The sequence below is a fragment of the Chanos chanos genome, chromosome 9 (assembly GCF_902362185.1).
Source record: "Chanos chanos chromosome 9, fChaCha1.1, whole genome shotgun sequence".
In the NCBI taxonomy this organism is placed as follows: Eukaryota; Metazoa; Chordata; class Actinopteri; order Gonorynchiformes; family Chanidae; genus Chanos; species Chanos chanos.
In genome coordinates this window covers 10279765-10295013 of record NC_044503.1, presented here as the reverse complement: position 1 = coordinate 10295013, position 15249 = coordinate 10279765, and the positions used below count along the sequence as shown (strand labels likewise).

The 15249-nt window shown below is 42.4% G+C and overlaps 1 protein-coding gene across 1 annotated transcript in view; it reads left to right on the top strand.

The window, feature by feature from the left end:
- The window catches only part of plxna3 (plexin A3), an 81935-nt gene that overhangs the window by 13275 nt on the left and 53411 nt on the right, over window positions 1-15249 (top strand). The window lies entirely within an intron of this gene.

Below are 15249 nucleotides of genomic sequence, written 5' to 3'. Positions count from 1 at the left end.
CGAGCGCGTCAGCTCTGTTTTGGCTGTTTGTTTTAGTTAATCAACACACCAGAGGCACTGGAGACGAGCAGCCCGGTCCGCCGTTCTCCTCTCTGACCTATTGTCTGTCGGTTGATAATGCTGGCATCGAGCTTTTTTGCTTCGCCTTTAGCCAGTGGGGTTTTATCTGAGCTGACCAGATCGCGAGTATATTCCAACCGCTCAGGGAAGAGAGCGCCGTCTCGTCCACGGCTGGGCGGCTGCCTCTGGCTCTGAGCTCCAACCAGGCTGTCCCGGATTTGCCTGCACACACGCTAATCGACTGTTTGCTCACATGGCGGTCGTTAGGTTGTCACCACTTCGTTTGCTGTCTCTGTGTTTGCTGTCTCTGGTTTTCTTTTAAAATAAGATATTTTTAGCGCATAAAACAAAGTCTGACTTTGGACTGTACGGACGTAGTCAACGATTCAAAAAGTTGCATCTGAACCATGGAGTATTGCTCTTTTAAATATTCCAGATACTGGCATTCCTTCCCTTTCTCTGAAGGACCAACAAGTGTTTGACATTTATATGGTCAGTAAATATTGATTATGATTCAAGGTTTGTGGCAAGAAATGGTGCTACACTTCCACATGAGGGATGGTGTGTGTGGGAAAATAATGCCACACGCACACACACACACACACAGGCTGTAGTCATGTCCTGACTCCACTGTCATATTTGTCAACTCACTGTCTCCTACTCAACCTTTTGTCTGTGAATCTTCCAACCCCACCCCCCTATTACCAGTGTACCAGTGACACACCGGTACAAACCATACACACATTCCCCTTAATTTCCATACTGATATGTACCTATTTAGATACAACTCTCTATTCACCACTGTGTCTTTGACAGTAGTGTAAGTACAAAGAATGACTAAAAGTATTTTGTTTAAGTATCCATTACAATAATCACTAGATTTCTCTGAGCCGCCGTCAAATGGCAGTGTATTCAGGATGGGATTTGAGCCACTGTTAGCTCTGCTGTATTTTCGGTTTACATCACTGACTTGTTACAAGGTGTTTACATAGTCTTGTGAAGTGTTTGTTTTGCTCTCACTCACATTTTTACAACCCTGTACCTCACCGAAGAGGGCTCGCATTCACGGAGGGTCTCGCTAGAAAAGGCCGAACTGCAACCGTTCAAACGTACACAAGTCAGTGTGAGAGAGGGTCTGTGTATTCTCACCGCACAAATGTTTCAAACCGGTCGGAGACAGCTAGTAAATTTAATGTTCTGCAAACCCAAACAACCTAATCAGTGGAATGCTGAGGCCCTGACAGTTGACATTTGTAGTGGATGATCTACTCAATCAACAACATTTTAAAAAAAAAAGAGATCCAAAACTCAATTTTGTACCGGCCTCAGTTATTAGACCCTGCACAGTGTGACGTTTTACAGAGTATGTTTCTAAAAAGGTGTACTTACAGTTTCTTCTTAAGGTTATATTTGATTTTCATTTGATAATTTGTCACGGACAGTTTATTGGCCCTTAAAATAGACAAGCATAGCAGATTCAAAAGCTGGGAGGTTGGTCAAAGGATTTCTGTTTCAGAATACAGACAAGGTTTGTTTTTGTTTTTTTTTTTTATTTCAATGTGTGTATCTCTTCCCCTTCACAAATAAACAGAAAGGACACATCATACACACACACACACACACACACACACACCAGACACACACAGAAAAAAGTCCGCCTGGCACACAAATTTATACTCGACGCAAGATAACCCCTGAGTTTGGTATTTGCGTTTAGTGGATCCAGAGAGGTGGTATGTGTGCTCTACCAATTTCAGTGTAACTCAGCTCTAGCCTTACCACCAGCCATGCTCAGGATTGACTTACCCCAGGAGTGCTACCTCATGCTGAAGACATTTACAAGCCCCCTGAGCCCCACTGCCCTCCGCTCTCTCTCCTCTCTTTCTTTGTCTTGATGAAGTCAGGGAGGGAGAGCCTGGAATCTGGAATCCACATTGACCCTAACAAAAGGGTAGGGCAGCGGCCCAAAGATGAAAGAGACTAATGAAAATGGGACAGAAATGTCAAAGGAATATTAAACGTGTCAGGACAGAACCTGACACAGGGAGGGGAGGGGGGGGGGGGGGAAGAAAAATAGATCCGTCTCGAACGGACCTCCGATCGGGAGAGGTCACCTGCTCACCTGCGCGCGGGGGGGGGGCTCGGCCCCACGGCCCCGTCCGCGAACGCGCCGACGTGGGTCCTCGTCAAAACCACATCTTTTCCCGCTGTGGTTTTCGCCCGTATTAGCTGCCGACCCGTCGAATCAAACCGTGTGAAAAGCACCATCATTGTGCTGCTACGATTTTTTAAAAAATATTCTATTACTTGGCAAAACGGCTGAGTCAGACAGGTCACTGGAACGCTGAAAGTGCGCTGGTCTCAATTAGTCCTTTAGTATCTGTCTGTGGAACAGGGGTTTAATATAGCTACCAGCACCCACAAGCTATTCAGTGCATTGTTAAAAAAAGGAAGAATTCAATGCGCTGTGTGGTAAATGCCTGAATAGACATTTTAAAGTTGCATTTGTATTGATAATATATTTTTTTTCTCTTTCACCACCGTTTTATTAAAATGCATATTTACTGTTTGGTCAGCACATCTGGGGGAAAAAAAAGGGCTGCAGGTTTTTTTGGGGGGGGGGGGGGGGTGGGTTGGAGTTAGAAGCTGCTACTTCTCTTCTTCCAATCTTCCTAGTTGTCTTTTTGAGTTTAGCTGTGTTCCTCATTTGTCACTGTGAGGCAGTATATCCTAAGCCAATTATCAAAGACAGGCTTGAAAATATCTTAATCAATTGTATTGATTGGCAGAGTTTCGCTTGTCCATTCATTTAAGAGGATATATAACCCAGCAACATTAGGGCAAAGGCTAAGAAAGAAATCAGGGTGGACTCCTGCCAATAGTCTAGCTCGGCTGGCTTCGCTAGTCTGTGTTATGACTAAATAATAAACATTTTGCTGCTGGTAAATCAGTGTGGGTCTAAAGGAAAGCGTGTTGTTTTAAAATATGCCACAATAGCATACAGAAAGGGAATCTGATCTGGGAAACCCATATTCAAAAGGTAAATCAATTATTATTCGGTTACCATGGTGACGGAGAGATGCACAGATCTGTCATTTCCCGAGAGATTCTCTTGTTTTCATTCATCCTTCTCTCGGTCCCTGTCTTTCTTTTTTTCTCCCTCTCTCTCTCTCTCTCTCTCTCTCTCTCTGTCTCTCTCTCTCTCGCTCTCTCTCTCTCTCTCTCTCTCGCTCTCTCTCTCTCTCTCTCGCTCGTTCGCTCTGTCTTTCTCTCCTTCTCTTTCTCCTCAAGATGTGATTAAAACTTTTGTGGTGTTGTCTGAGAGAAGCTGCTGGGAGTACTTGTGAATGCTCTTTGGCACATAGCTGTGGATTAGGCCTTAAAGCCTGGGAGTATCCTGGGGTTTGCTGCATGGTTGGAGTGTGTCTGCGTGGGCTTGACCTTGGAAGACGTCTCCTGGGCCACAAAATAAAATGGGGATAGGAAGTGGTGGAGTGCAGGGAGCTCCACGCTGAATTATTTAAGGGCTTCATACGAAGATAATGCATTTTCAACAGACTATGAATTCATGACAAATTAGAATCCGATTCCCTGACGTTTTTTGGACTCGGAGACAAATAAACATTTAACGTTAATTCAAAACGCCTCTCTAGGGTGTTCATCTGTCGTCAACCTGCTGCTACTAGAATGTTCTTATCAGGTTCAGATACATTTAAATACAGAATGAAGTCTATCACCCGTCGTGGTCTGTCAGCTGTCATTTAAGCATTCCCCGGCCAATCGCAGCTTGTATGTAAGATTTAAAATCGCTGCTCTCTGAGGTGGAGAGACTGAATGCATCTAACATTAATGTGCCAATAGCCCCCACATTGAGATGCTGAATCTTGTCAGATAAGAGAGTCTCTAAACTGAGGGCGGGGGGGAGGGGAGGAGGGGGGGGGGGGTTGGTTTCAAAGAAATTCATGAGTCCCCTGCAGCTCTCACCTCTTCCCTACTTCTGCCTCTATGAATTTGGCACAAAGAGTGGCAATGCAGGCGGTGTCCAGACAGATCATCTCTCTCTGGGTGGGTAGGAGAGGAGGAGGAGGAGGAGGGCGGGGGGTGAGGGGTGAGGGGTGGGAGTGGGGGTGGGGACGAGTGGGAGGGGATGGGCAGTTGTGAGCCTACATGCCTTGCAGGCAGCCCTGGTTGGTGGTCCTGTTTTTTTGTGTTCCCTCGTGGTCTGATGCTCCTTAGTGTGTGGCTGTGTGCGACTGAGTGTGTTTGTATGTGTGTGTGTTTGTGTGTGTGTGTGTGTGTGTGTGTGTGTGTGTTTGTGGCTGTGTGTGTGTGTGTGTGCTGAGAGAAGGGGAGTCGGAAGCAATTAATGAGCTTAAAGCTTTCCCAGACCCCCACCCCCACCTCTCCTCCTGTGGACTACCTCATGGCTGTCTCTCCTCAAGGGTTAATGGTTGACTGGGCATTCCCTCAGGTTGTGTGATGCATTCAGGGCCCTGTTGTTAGTGATTTGAGATGAGCAGACAGGATGGCTGGCTACGGACACAAGAGAGCTGTTGTGCTCCATCTTGTTCATCTATTGTGCTCACCCTTCGGACAATAGTTTCATTAGGCCGGGCATTTGGAGCCATCCCGCAGTAAGATATAATATCTTAGAAAGAGGGTGTGTTGCCTCTACCCTTAAATAGCTACTAGAACATTCTCATATAACATACTGAGGGAAGTGGGTCAGTCAGAAGACCACCTTTTGGGTGAAATGTTCTGTCGTCTTTTCTTTTATTGTGCTCGTTTCCTATGGAGTAAATTAGTTTTATGCTTTTGGCTGCTCCGTCCACCGAATTTGGTTGCGTTCATTTTACATTGGGGATCATATTATATAAATCCAGGACATTATTACTCAGTTTTCATCATCTTAATGTATAAAAGAAAACAAGCATGTTGTAGTACTCATTTTCCCTAGTAGTTCTTGAATTTCGACTTTCCCAGCCATTCAGGTAATGGTAAAGGACATTTATGGATTGGTAAAACAGCTTTCTCAGACAAGTAAAGTGTTATATGGCCAGCGGGCCACAAGTCAGTGCTTTAAATAGCCTTCCATGTTTTAGGAACACCTGTTCTATGGAAATATGAGTACAGCACATGAGAATTTCCACAGCCTTAGCAATTTCAGAGAAAATGTTTAATAATCATGTTTCACTTCTCATTATATCAGTTATTTACCATAGGTTGTCAGTGAGGTAGAATAGCAATGTTGCCTGGGTTTGTGATCGTTGGGATTGTTATCAAAAACCAATAGATGTAGGTTAGGAGCCTATTCCTTACAAAATATATGCATCAGAGTGTATTGATGGATATATTTGGTAAGAAGTTGAAAGTGTGAAGGCAGATTTTTCTGTGGTAATTAATGTAATAAGTTATGAAGAGATAATATGGTCTCAGCCTCTGTGGAACATTGGCTGAGGAGGAAGTATCTCTCAGTTCTGAAAAATCATATTCCCACCTATCATAGGACAATAAAACTCTTAAAGGTCTTTTAATTTGTCTTTTGAGACGGGGAGAAGAGAAAAAGAAGATTGACACATTATGTCCACATATTGACACATACTATTCACATAGAGCAAAAGAATTCAAGTCTATTATGATATCTTCCCTTAGCTATCCAGATTTTTTCTTAACTTTCTCTCTCTCTCTCTCTCTCTCTCTCTCTCTCTCTCTCTTTTTTTTAATTGACTTAAACTGTGAACATAATATACATAATATACATAATACATGGAGACATTTCATTGATGTCAAACGAGAGAAGATCTTATACGACGGGCACGGCACACATGCCAGCGGTTCTGCTGAAAAAGCCCGAGTTATACTTTTCTCTGCCTTGAGTGCGTAATTTAGGAGCTGCAGACCCCTTGTGTAAAAGAGCCATTATCACCTCTGACTAAGGCTCGCATACTGAAACGAGGGACCAGACCAGTGCAGTGGAGGAGGAGAAACGGGCAGAAGAAAGTAACCAGAGGGGGAAAGAAGTCAGAGACTCTGATCACTCTTACAACGTTTTACTGGAGGTCTCTTTTTTTTTCCATTCAGAGAAGTTTTGTTGACACAAACACTGTTTGTTTTTAGACAGACGGTTATCTGGTGTGTGGTGAGGGACTTGGCAGGCGGGACGTCAACAGCTGACCAAAGACACGACTCGGAGGTGATAGGGGCGGGTTTCACCCATTGCTGTCAATAAACTGAACACGCGTCTTTTCAGCGCTGCAAGCGTTGCCTTTTCAGTTGTTTACTGAGCAAAAACAGGCCCGACTAACATCCCCACTTCAGCACACACAATCTGCTCTTCAACTGTTCGTTCTTCGTGGCTTACTTTTTTTTTTACCCTGTTAATTAGGATGAAATCTCATTTCCTCTGTTAATCTGAATTCTAACTTTCGCTATTTACTTTTTAAAGCGGCGTGTTTTTGAAAATCATTTCTTTTTTCTGTTCCCAGTCTACGTTGACAGAGACGACAGAGAGAGGACACTGTAAACTGTAGCCGGCTCTACAGAGATAGACCGAATTAGATCACAAGCTTTCCAGATGGCTCAAATTTAATTATTTAGTGCACAGAAACCAATTCAGGTCAGCCACAAATATATAGGATGAGTTGAAATGGCTCATACAGTGGGTGTGTTTTTATTGCAACGTTTAGGTTGTAAATCTCAGACATGGGACGTGCAGTAAAAAGGTCACCCGAGGAGGTTACTGAAGGGCCTTGTGTTTTTCACAGACTGTTACCAAAATGGCACCTCTGAACAATGAGACCATAATTTGCGCTCTGGTTCCCCATCCACTTAACACTAACACAAACAAGGCTGACAACACAAAAGGTGGCCATTTCATTGTCACACACAATGAAAAACGAACCTGCGGGGTTTTTTTTTTCGGGGTCGAGAGGCAAGCGGGCCTGGGCCGCACTGAGCTCAGCCTTATCTTGAAAAAGCAGCCCTGAGGACAGCTAAACAAAGGCCGAGGCTTCGGAGTCATCTCAAGAAACGTTAGACGGGGCCGAAAGGGTGAAGGAGCGCGATATGACGTCGAGTCATAAAGAATTCCATAAAAGTTTAGGAAGGAAGGGATTCCATTGGCCCCGTTAAGTGCTGAAATGAGGGGATACTCCTCGAGTGAGGAGACTTAAGATAAGCTTTGCTGGAAAAAGCCTGGCTTAGTCCCTGGAGATTTAAACAAAAAAAAAAAAAATCAGTGAGTGGGGCATTCTCATTAAAGTTCTCAAAGTTGCTGATGTCTTCAAAGTAGCCGTCGGTGAACTGCACCTTTTAGTGGCTGGCAGAGGAAGGAAAATGGCTGGACTAGCCTCCCAGCCCAAACTCAGCCCCGTAGAACTTGAGCGTGTGGAATGCCTGTCGTGTAATTTTATACGTCCGACTCGAGCCAGGGGACGGAATGAGGCGAGAGCCACCTGGATTCTCTCAGTCTTTGGCTAATGGCTTTTCTAGGGTTTCAGATTTCAGGGCCATAAAAGGACAAGCCAAACATAATAAACATGATAAATCATAAATTTTAACCAACCGTTGTTTATCATTCAAGATAAAACCACCACATTCCCCCAAAGCTGATTTACATCACTGAGAATATGTCACTGGCTAAGCTTATCGTAATTGATAATAAACCAAGCCCTGTGAATCTCTCTTAGTTGTATAATATTTGATTAATAGACAGTATTTTCTTGATAAATATGGCAAAGATTGATGATAATTTCAAATAGATAAGAGAATATTGTCTAAATGAAAAATGGCAACACGGTTCAGATATGTCAGCGGAAAAAATCACCACAACAAGAGAAAGGGTGGTCCAGCAAGGTTTACATACCCTAAATTATGTTTGCTTTCAAACACAGTGACATGATTATTGTTTGCCATTCTGAATATTGTACATTATCTCAGCCCACAATGACTTAAGTTAGGTGTTGACACAATGATTGCTGGAATGGCTGCATCTTTTTCTTTTTTTCTTGATAAAAAGTTGTCTCTTTAAAAAGAGACACTTCCCCCCCCAAAAAAAGAAAAATCGTCTTAAATACGGACTATCAATTAGTGTCCCTCTAAGTCACGTCGGTAGACATTCCCATTGATCATTTGCTATCTTGAAATTCTCTGTGTCCAAATACATCTTGTGAACTGTCAAGTATGGTGGAGAATTAGATGAAGGATTGACACTTGACTTCTTGACTGAAAGAGAGAAGTTAAGTAAAAATGAGCTCATTTTAATGCATTAAACCCAAGTCCAATGGATTTCCTTTCCAACCACTTTTCATGATCATTGTGTCAGAGAATAATGGAGTCACCCTGTAATGCGCTGATGCACCAATAGATGATTTTCTTTCTGAACAGAAGTTTCTGGAACAGCACTGGAGAAAGCAGTAAAGTGGTTGAAGCTGGAACGCTACACTAGACTATCATTAAGCCAGGAACCAAGGCCTACTGCCAATTTTCTCGTAAATTTCCTGTGTTTTCTATCTTTGGTCTGTTCTTCCTTATTTTTTGTCATAAAGCTCTTTTTCTTCTCTCTTTTTTTTTTTACTGTAACGGCTTTTCCTAATATGCTCTGGCATTTCTTACAGAAGAAATACTGTGTTTGACTTCCTCTTTCACTCTGATATGTAGCTCTAAGAGCAATGCACACATTTATCTTTAATTAGACCCATATCTCAGCAAGGGGGGCGGGGAGTCAAAAGAGGTTAAGAGCATAGGCAAAAACATCCTGGACTTCCATCTTTGACACACAAACAGTGTCTATCCTCTCCAAACACCTCACTGACAATACGCCAGAGCCCTGGAACGTGAAGACCAGGGCGAGCCGTACGAGGATGTGCAAAAGAACAACGTGACATTTCCTGCTTAATTTATTTTGTGATTAAGCGCGGGTTTTCCGTTAAGCACGCAAGTGCCTGGACCAAAAAGTTAGAGGGGTTAATTGGCTCAAGGTGGAATTTTAGGAGTCCCTTCTGGGTCGTTGGCAAAGTTCAACCTTTTTTTTTTTTTTTTTTTTCACTACAACACAAACTCTGGCCCTCGTAAGCTCTGGGATGCCTTAACCTTCCTGGTTCTGTGCTGGAGGAAGGAGAGGACGCTGACAGTCCCTTGGCTTGGGCCCAGTACCTGTGTTGGAGAGGCTCTTGTGATCAGCCAAGCTTGACCAGAGCCGGTTTCCTGACAGGCTTTCTTGAGCTGGAACATTCTTGGAACATAGGTCCAGTTGAATGTGACAGGCCCCCAGAGGGCAGAGCTGAATACCCAAATATTCAGTGCTGCTGCGGCTTTAGAAAGGCACGGTGCCTCTGTAAGAAGCAATGCAGTCCTCAAAAGAATGCGTGGGAGCGGGTTTACAGCTGTTCAAAATCTGTTCGTGTAATTATATAACGCCGTTACAAGTGATATTTCACGAATTTTGTGACACAAAGTCATTCACGCAGGTACGACTGATTGGCGTTTAAACCACTAAGCCAGCCAGCTGAACAAAACAGCCACATCTGTTAATAAATAAATAAACAGTATTTTTGTCAGAAATTATTGAGTATAATCACACAGAAATTAAGTAAATGTTTTTTGCTGTCAGGATTACAAATGACTTTGTGGAAATGTTCCTTGCTATATCAAATTTGCGTTTCTAGATGAAAATGCAAATGCTTTTCTTTTTTTTAGGGAATAAATTCAGTGAATTGTACAAGCATTGTACATAAATGAATCATACAAGAATTTGAGTTTATTTAAGCACAAGCACATTTCCAAGCCCATACGAGAATTGTAATTGATAGGTGTCTTCTTTATAAAAACATCCACGATAGCAAACTTGTAATTTCCCGAGAGTATAGCAGCAGTCTAATGAATAGCTCTGGGTAATTGCTGTTTTAGTGATCCTGGGTGGAAATATTTGGATATTGTGAGGGGCATGAAAGACCGTATGCTAGGCTATGAGGACCACTTCACTGCTCTGTAGTGGTAAAAGCTCCATAACGTATCCACACACGTATCCAACGTATCGTATATTTTCAGTGTTATCGTTGGATGTGTTTTCAAGAACTACAAAGATTTTTTTTTTCCCTCCTGGCCCCACAAGAATCCAATTAGGTGAAAGCCCCCCCAGTTAAAAATGCATTAAGTCTCATGCCCCTTGGCCTTATGTTGTTGAAGAATCACATATACAGACAGACCGCAGACCTTGCTGACGCAAGGTTCGAAGGTTGGGCAGGTCAAGGGTCGTGGAATGTTATAGAAAGACTGCTGGAGGGTGGAGGATGTGGCGAGAGTGGGGAGATGGCGGTTTCGTTCTGAGGTTCTGTGGAGTTGAAGGAGGACAAAGCAGGTGTAGACTGTGTGAAGCCCACCTCTGTGTACAGGGTCCATCAGTGCTTTTAGGGATGATCTGGAGAAACAGGATAAGTCCTCTAATTGAATTACAGGCCTTTTGTTCAGTTCCTAGGGTGCAAGGCTTTGTCTCCTCCATTTTCCTAAGAGGATAAATTTGCAGCTTGAGGATTCTGACCTCATTTTCAGTGACGGGAGGGTTTTTTTGGAGTTCACGTTAAACAGATTTCCCTTGACACAAAATGGCAACCCTCTCTCTCTCTCTGAAAGATACAGCTTAACCCAAGAGGATATTCTACCTGTAACGTGCAAAATGTTTGACACAAGAAGAACAAAAAAAAAAAGAAAAAAGGACAACACCATAATGTTTCCTCATTTTGTTCTTGACATCGAAGGAGAATATTCGCTCATTTACTCGCACTTAATCCTCCTCACGCTGTAGGGTGCGGAAACCGCTTAGGGCAAGAAGCAATGACAGATCTGTGGCAATGCTGAAGCCTGGAGGAGAAGGAGAGGGAAAGGGATGAGCGTCTCCCAGGTTTTTCCACCACAAACAACAAACACAAGGTGGAAGATTACGGGAGCGATCATAAAACACACAGCCCGAATGTTTATTAAGGAAGCGTTCTACGTGTTCTCTGTCTCTTGACGTATTACGTGCATTCGATATTTGCAGTTGTCGGACATTAACGATGAGTTTTATCTTGTGTTGTCTCGCCTCGTGTCTGATTTAGGCTGTGATATTTAATGTTGTCTAATATAGCAATTGAAACGGCGACTTAATGAATTACTAAACTGGGCGCAAAAAAAGATATTCTCTCACATTTTGGCTGTATTTAAGGATTTCTTTCTGTGCCTGAATTTGTCTGTGAAAGGGAGAAAAAGTAGGATTATGTCGTGTTGAATTAAAAAGGGATTTTTAGTTTCTCAGCAGAATAACATGCCGTATGTTGTGAATCATTCTCTTGATCCAATAAAAACATAAGCCTGCCAGTGGATTAATTTAAAACCAATTTTTAATGTGACCACGTATTTACTGTCAGTGCCATATTCAACAATCTAAAATATGACTCTTTTTTTTTTTTTTTAAAAAAAACAATTATTTATTTAGCCCACTGAAAATGGTACTCTCTGGAAACTTGTAGAACTCAAATGACTTTTACAAACATTTTGTAGACCATAACAAGTACATGAGGACCATTTAGTGTAAATTTTGCTAACAACAAATAAGTAGATAATTTAGAAGGTGTCTTATAGCACATTTGACAACTGGCCTGTTACCCTAGTTCCTTTTTTAAGCAGCTGTATCCGCTTAATAAATTTCATTATGTTTTGACATATCATCTGAATCTAATATATAATTATACCTCTACCCCAGAGCGTCTATTCTTGACGGCTGTGTGTGTAGTAGTTACTATTATATGTAAGATTATATTTCACTACCAAGAGATATTATCATTTCTTCCCTGAGATTTGGAATCTTATTGTCTTTTTTCTTTTTTGTGTGTATTACCACGAAATTTCATCTTCATGCGACCAGAGTGTCAATCACGTTCACTCTTGTAGTGTGAGTACCACTCTTATTTCCCCTAGACCCCACCTCCATCTGTTTTTCACTTTCCCGGTTACCTCAGATAAATGGAGCCCTCCTGGAGACAGACAATTCCTCCTGCTGTGATTGGCTCTGAAGTCGACAGAACGGGCTTCACCTGCGATTCCAGCTGCCCTCTGCTCACCCGTTCTTACCTTTTATTCATTTTGACCAAATTGCACTTTTTTTTAAATGTCATTTTTATCTCCTCTGTAGCTGTGGGGTTTTTTTTTTTTTTTTTTTTGAGATTTTGTCAGCAGTAAGGTCTAGCCCGGTCTAAAAGCCTTTTGAAATACTGGACCTCTCCGACGATAAAAGTGTCAGAAATCCAACCTGAGCTTTTCATACATCATTCTAGTTTTTTCTTTTTTTTTTTAATCTTTCAAAAATTCTGCTGACCTTTATCATATTTTTATCAAAACAACACTCCCGCTGTCAGAATACAGTGTTTAAAAAGAGCCTGTTAAAAATGTTGAGTCAGAAATGTAGAGTTATAAACTTTAAACGCTGGAACATTCATGTCATTTAAGCAGATACCTTTTCCAGATGCCTTTTTTTGTGGATTGTCGTCTGTATGATCTCAGAAGTATAACAGCGAGATGAAGCCCAGACAATAGAAATTAAGTCCCTCGATTCTGTAATTACAGAGCAAATGAGCCAAGTCCCCTTGAAGAGACCAATTGGATCAGTCAGTGAGCCAGAGCTCTGAATATGTGTTCCAACTGATCAGAAACGACCCAAACAGGACCCCCACCCCCTCTCTGCCATTCCCCCTGTCAAAATGTCCCCTTTCGTTCGCTCCAGTCGATGAAACCAAAATCGGTCTCTGAGCAAAAGTCGGCGTTCGTACCTCCTCGAAGCATTGAAAAGTGTTTGTCAGGTTAATTGATAGATGGATAGGTACTCTGTGTCACCTAGGCGTCATTTGAATCGCAGAGAAGAGATGGAGGGGAAGGTAATATTTATCTAAATTCCAATTACCCTCATCTGAGCTGTTTGATGTTGTCAAGAGGTCAATTCTCAGCAGACTCAGCAAGCACTCTGCATTTCAAACACTCTAACTACAGTGAGGATACTCTGGCTTTGGAGAAAAAGCTTGTCTCTAAAAGCCATTTAAAGAACAGCACTGATCTTTGCCATCTAAGAAAGTGTACCAGATTATGGTTTGGAGGTTTTTGTGGTTTTTTTTCCTTTTTTTTCTTTTTTTTTTTGTTCCATGAAAGAGTTTTCTAGAGTCTGGTCGCAGTCAAAAGGGGAAGGAAAAATCTTCATGACTCAATGTCAGAGTGAATAACACACTCCAGAACAATGAGGCCTTTGCAATCTATCATTTCTCTGTGGAAATTTCACCACTCATTTCTTTCCCTGTGGATTAGACTTGATTGTCATGTATGGGGTAGCTACTTCTGATGCAGTGGGGTTTCAAAAGCTTGTTAAATTGGTGTTGAATTCAGGTAGTTTGAATGTTTTTTTTTTTTTCTTTCTTTCTTTCTTTCTGTACAGTACAGTTCAGACATTGCCAGAATATCACTGAATATAGTACGTTTACCCTTGTTATGGTTTAATTGAGCATTTTAATGATTTAATGCATATCTAACATTTTAGATGCGCTGTCGAACTGCTGAGTGCAGTCTATTTGTGGATATATTCAGGGACAAAGAGGAGGCAGAAAGGATGGGCATGTTGACATTTTCCTTCTTTAAACAGACTGGATAAATGGGCCCGAGAGTTTTATTGAAGACCGAGGAGCATCTGGATAGTTTCAGGATGTCACTGTATTTGGGTTTTAAGCACCTCTGAACTGAGCATGTGCGGTTTTGCCTTGTTTAAACTTGCCCCCTTGACGCCAGCCTCTTTGTCTCGGCCCGTGTCATAGGTATCCGCGGACACGGTTTATAAGCTGTTTGTTTATACCATACGTTAAAAAACGTGAAGGGTTTTCTTAGCACCAAGACACACCAAACAAGAACAAGTTTAGAGCTGAGGGATTTTCTTTCATACTCTGTGTATCCACTCCATCAAAAGACTTGTGAAATATGATTCTGGTTCCATTAGAAAGGAGATTAGAATTTCCCCAGTAGGCCACTGGCTTTAAACACCCCTTCAGTCGCTAAATATGGTTTTTTTTTTTGTTTTTTTTTAAAAAAAAGGCTTTGCCTTGCATCCACAGAAGGGAGAATTACATATATCATTTACTGCGTCTGAGGTAAAAGCCTCAAACGCAGGAGGAGTCTGTTTCACAAACGGATCTGATGTGCGCGGGTAGCTAGCGGGGGTGAATGCAAATGCTGATGCATTTCAAATGCTGCAGAGTGATGAACTGCGCGACTGAAAGCTGCTGAATATGACAGTACAGCTGGTGGTTCTTGAATTGACAAACCACAGACAGTGACCACCATCATCCGCCCGTCCCCCCCTTCTGTCCCTCTGCTGAGGGAAGATGGGCTCCGTCTTGGCCAGCGACTTGTGACACCCAATATGGCAGGCTTCAACTAATTGATGCCACCTTGTCAACACTAATTACTGGGACTGCAGCAACGAGGAGGCAGCTAATTAACAGACTAACGATGTTTGTCACTTCAGGCCGACCCAGATATTTAGGAAAGAGCCGGGCTTGTCACCCTCACATCTGCTCCAGTTCTGCCTTTTTTTTCGCCCCGTCTTTCGATTTCTCCCGTTTTCTTTCACCCCTGCTCTCTCCTAAACGCTGTTTTCTCTCTCCCCGTTTCTGCGTTTAAATCAGCTTTACATAGGCTCTCGCTTCTTTCTCTTGTCACATTTCCGTCAAATCTGATTAGGACAGAGGTGAAAGCCGCCACCTCCTCCTCTCTGTGTCGGAGTAGAAGAGAAAATAGGTGAGCTTAGCAGCTGTAACTGCAGTTGTCAGAAGTGCACTGTCTTCCTTTTCTTTCTTTCTTTCTGTCTTTTTTTTTTTTTTTACCCCAATCACTTCAAAGATTTTTTTTTTTTTTTTTTTTGGATTTGACGTCTTTAGAACCCCCTCCACCAAACAAGCTCACTGCTCTAATTATCAGTGTGAGGAAACAGAGGAGGTGGTAATGATGAAGCAGCAGGGGTTTCGTGTTTGTGTGTGTGTGTGTGTGTGTGTGTGTGTGTGCGTGTGTGCACGTGTACGTGTATGCACACGAGTGTGCCTATGATTGTCTGTGTGGGTATATTTTCATTAAAAATGTAATTGATTTTATTTTCTATCCCACCACGTGCAGTACACTGATTCT